The sequence below is a fragment of the Phoca vitulina genome, unplaced genomic scaffold (genome assembly GCF_004348235.1).
Source record: "Phoca vitulina isolate PV1807 unplaced genomic scaffold, GSC_HSeal_1.0 scaffold3, whole genome shotgun sequence".
NCBI classification, from domain to species: Eukaryota; Metazoa; Chordata; class Mammalia; order Carnivora; family Phocidae; genus Phoca; species Phoca vitulina.
The window spans coordinates 17,615,265-17,620,143 of record NW_022589706.1 but is presented as its reverse complement, the minus strand read 5'-3'; the positions used below and the strand labels follow the sequence as shown (position 1 = coordinate 17,620,143).

General features: G+C 39.6%; 1 pseudogene; it reads left to right on the top strand.

The window, feature by feature from the left end:
- Positions 1-1,787: 1,787 nt before the first annotated feature.
- On the top strand, positions 1,788-3,041 carry LOC116627682 (annotated as a pseudogene).
- The last annotated feature ends 1,838 nt before the right edge of the window (positions 3,042-4,879 follow it).

The following is a 4,879-nucleotide window of genomic DNA, read 5'->3' as shown; positions in this document are numbered from 1 at the left end:
AGGGAAGAACATATAAATGATGGATTATTAGTAGAAAGTAGTTAGAAAGGACCACAGTTTGATTCTTTTTTCTAAATCAATTACTTGGTTACTGTTTTCTTTGTAGTCCTGCTCTGGAAGCTCTAAAGAGCCTGCACTTGATAGTCCATAGCACACAAATGACTTGGAGTGCATAAACGCCTATGTGCATAGTCTATTTTTATAACCAGAGCTGTTTTCTACACAGATACATGACATCCATATGACCACAATCACAAAAACCTGCACATATCTAATACATGAAAAAAAATAAATAAATAAACTGAATTTGTCTCCTTTCACTTTTTTTTTTTTTAAATACAACTCCAGGAGCTTGACCTCTTATTTCACTTATCTCCTTTTCCAGTCCTATTCTGTCTTCTGTTTTGTCATGTTTGTCCATTTTAGTAGAAGAAAAGAATATTGCAGAGCTGTCCTAGAGGCACTTTTTATTGTTGTTGTTTTGAAAAATCTTTTTTCCTGCAATAACGGCAGCACTTATTAATCTTTTCCTCCTCTTGGTCTCAATGGTTCTCTTTCTTTTCCCCCTGCTTCCCAAAGGAAAGCTGTAGGTGGTAAAAATTATTTCTTTCTTCCAGGTGTCTGTGCTCCATTGGGAATTAGCAAAAGTGCTGGGTTTTATGCTGATCTCCCCTGTGCAAAGGGGGAAAATACATCAGTAGAACTGAGTTTGTTCTGAAGAGCCAATATATGTTGAAGCATCTTTCAAATTCTAGGTCAGCAGTGAACAGCGGAGAAAGTCTTCTTTATAAAGAAGTCTCATGTTCTGCCTAATTATTCTGAGTTTCAAGAAGGAGCTGCTATCAAACCACTCGGTTGAAGTAGTTAAGTTTAATGAGTTTTATTCCTGCAGTTGTGTCTGGGTTTCTAAATTTTTCTGAGCCTGTACCAGTTGTCTAGGAGGTTGTCTTGAATAATGCCTGGTTAGTAAAAACTGGGCACAGAGGCACTTGTGAGGTTTCCTACTCTGATTCTGAAGTTGCCATTCCCATGGTCAGGTAAAGGGAGCCATGGTGGACTTATTTTTCCTTGCTAAGTTTTGAGACAGTGACCTCTGTTTTATTGATGCCTTGTAACAAGAGAAAAGGTAGTGGGTGGTATTTGTGAGGAGTGACTGTAGAATAGAGGGAAAGGAACACAGAACACATGTGAGCAGAAATTGATTTGAGCCTTTTTTTTTGGCACTTATTACCCATGAATATCTGTTAAAATGTTAATGGTTTTTCAAATTTCGTTTCCTATACTATGAGAAAACTAACAATTCGTACATCCTGAGATTTTTGTGCAGATAGATATAACATGGTACAAGACATTATAATACTGGCACGTAGTAAACTCTTCATATGCATTAGTTGCTATTATTATCATTCTCATAAGCATAACTATATGGATAGGATTCCTTAGGATATTAGAACATTTAAAACAACTATGATTGTCTTGTCACAGGTTGATATTTATTGATAAAACTGAGACCATGCAAAGATAAATGACTAGGACAAGATCACACAGTTAGTTGTTGAAAAAATTAGACCAAAATCAGGCTCCTGTTTTCTTCTCTGGTGATCTGTGTGAAGAATTTAAATAAAATAGTGATACCTCCTTGCTGTGCAGTAGTGCTAGCCGCTTCCCTCTTCCGTTCTCTGAACCGGCGGCACTCCCTCGTGCTGAGCTGCTACGAAGCCCCTGCCCGCGAGCTCGTAGGAGCTTGGAACCGTCGTCACCCCTCCGTCTCTCACCAGGGGGGAAAAATGGTTGAAGCAGATCGCCCAGGAAAGCTTTTCATTGGTGGCCTCAATACACAAACAAATGAAAAAGCCCTTGAAGCAGTACTTGGCAAATACGGATGAATAGTGGAAGTTCTATTGATGAAAGATCGTGAAACCAACAAATCGAGAGGATTTGCTTTTGTCACCTTTGAGAGCCCAGCAGATGCTAAGGATGCAGCCAGAGACATGAATGGAAAGTCCTTAGATGGAAAAGCCATCAAAGTAGAACAAGCCACTAAACCATCATTTGAAAGTGGTAGACGTGGACCACCTCCACCTCCAAGAAGCAGAGGCCCTCCAAGAGGTCTTAGAGGCAGAAAAGGAGGAAGTGGAGGAACCAGGGGACCTCCCTCAGGTGGAGGGCACATGGATGATGGTGGCTATTCCATGAATTTTAACATGAGTTCTCCCAGGGGACCACTTCCAGTAAAAAGAGGACCACCACCACGAAGTGGTGGTCCTCCTCCTAAAAGATCTGCCCCTTCAGGACCAGTTCACCGCAGCAGTGGAATGGGAGGAAGAGCTCCTGTGTCACATGAAGAGATAGTTAGGGAGGCGCACCTCGAAGGGAACCCCTGCCCTCTCGTAGAGATGTTTATTTGTCCCCAAGAGATGATGGATACTCTACTAAAGACCCCTATTCAAGCAGAGATTACCCAAGTTCTCATGATACAAGAGATTATGGACCACCACCAAGAGATTATATTTACCGTGATTAAGGTCATTCCAGTTCACGTGATGACTACCCATCGAGAGGCTATAGTGATAGAGATGGCTATGGTCGTGATCGTTACTATTCAGATCATCCAAGTGAAGGTTCCTACAGAGATTCATATGAGAGTCATGGTAACTCACGTAGTGCTCCACCTACACGAGGGCCCCCACCATCTTATGGTGGAAGCAGTTGCTGTGATGATTACAACAGCTCACATGATGGATATGGTGGAAGTCAAGACAGTTACTCAAGCAGCCGAAGTGATCTCTACTCAAGGGGTTGTGATCGGGTTGGCAGACAAGAAAGAGGGCTTCCCCCTTCTGTGGAAAGGGGGTACCCTCCTCCACGTGATTCCTACAGCAGTTCAAGCCGAGGAGCACCAAGAGGTAGTGGCCGTGGAGGAAGCCGATCTGATAGAGGAGGAGGCAGAAGCAGATATTAAAAACAAACAAAACTTTGGACCAAAATCCCTGTTCAAAGAAACAAACAAAAAAGTGGAACCTTTTCTGTCATAACTACCCAAGGACTCCTAAAAGGAAAAATTGTATTACCTTTTTTTAAATTTCTTGTCAAGTTCCCCTTCCATAATTTTTATGTTCTTGTGAGGGAAAAAAAAGTAAAACCTGTTTAATCTTATTTGACTTTATGACATTGCTTTCAATAAGCAAATGTTAAATGTGTTAAGACTTGACTTGTATACTAGTGTTGTAATTTTTCAAGTTAAAAGTGTCCCTAAAGGCCACTTCCTATATCTGATTTTTCCCAGTAAATGAGGCAAAGCAATTCTAAGACCTTCCACAAACATCTAGCCATCTAAAATGGAGAGGTGAATCTTTCTGTCTATACAAACAAGCTAGCTATTAGAGGGTGATCGGGGTATGCTACTCTAGGATTTCAGAGTGTTTTCAAACTGAAATCTCAATGTTCCCACTATGAAAAACCTAAGATCAGATGTTTATGTAAGGAAAGTGCTATTCACCCAGTAAACCCAAAAAAGCAAATGGATAATGCTGGCCATATTTTGCCTTTCTGACATTTCCTTGGGAATCTACAAGAACCTCCCCATTCCCCTCCCCCAATAAGACCATTTAAGTGTGTGTTAAGCAACTACAGAATACTAAATAAAAAGTTTGGCCAAAACCAACCATGAAAAAAAAAAAAAAAGTGATATCTCCTGCAGTGTAAATTTTAAGTCAATCAATCAATAAGTATTCATTATTAGATCAATTTATTGACCATTCATCCTGACAAAATGACTGTTACTAATCACTTTGTTATGGTTATCAAATACATTAATTATTAGAAATGTGAAAAATGGCCCAAAGTCACAGAGCAAAGTAATCAAGTGACCAATTTGGTCAAGTTTGATTATGAATTTTGCATTCTAATTTTGCCTTGACATACACAAGTCAGCATTAAAAAAAAATGGGAACTGACTTGTTAGTGTATACTTTGAAGATAACTAAATTCAATGACTCACTGATTTTTAAATCCATTGGTTAAACAACCTCAATAATGGTCTTCTCTTAATTTGTTGTGTGTGTATGCACATGGTTGCATGGAAGTAATCACGCCTTCTATCTGCTTGACAGAGTTGCGTCTAAATGAAATATTTATAATGTCTTCTAAGAATAACAGAAATAACTTTACCTGACATATCCAGGGAATAGCATTGTTGGTAGATGACCAATTATATGTAAACATGGTGTATTTTTTCTATGACTTTGACCTTGCAATTTCTCTTAAGAGCATATAAAACAAATATTTAGGAATGCCTAATTCTAGTATACTCTAATTTTTTCTTTTCTAACAGCCAAATAGATAGATCAATAGATAGTCAAAAGATGATTTCAGGTTTTCTATTTTGTGGTTGGATGTATATTGGAAATAAGAAAATCTCTCATGTACTTTAAAATTTGCTTCCCGGGGCGCCTGGGTGGCTCAGTTGTTAAGCATCTGCCTTCGGCTCGGGTCATGATCCCAGGGTCCTGGGATCGAGCCCCGCATCGGGCTCCCTGCTCCGTGGGAAGCCTGCTTCTCCCTCTCCCACTCCCCCTGCTTGTGTTCCCTCTCTCGTTGTCTCTGTCAAATAAATAAATAAAAACTTTAAAAAAAAAAAACGTGCTTCCCATTGTCAATGTAAAAATAATAAATGTGGCATCTCCATCTGTGTAACTCCACAGCTTATATGCTTTTTTGCTAGACCACACTGCCTCTCATCTTCTTGCAGAGATTTGAAACAAAAATTAGACTGTGGGGGTTCTGGGCAAGTGGAAATATGGTCCTGAAACCTCAAGTTCCTACCTGCATATAATTTACAAACAGTATGGTAATCAGGTAACAGAAATAAAGGCGAAGT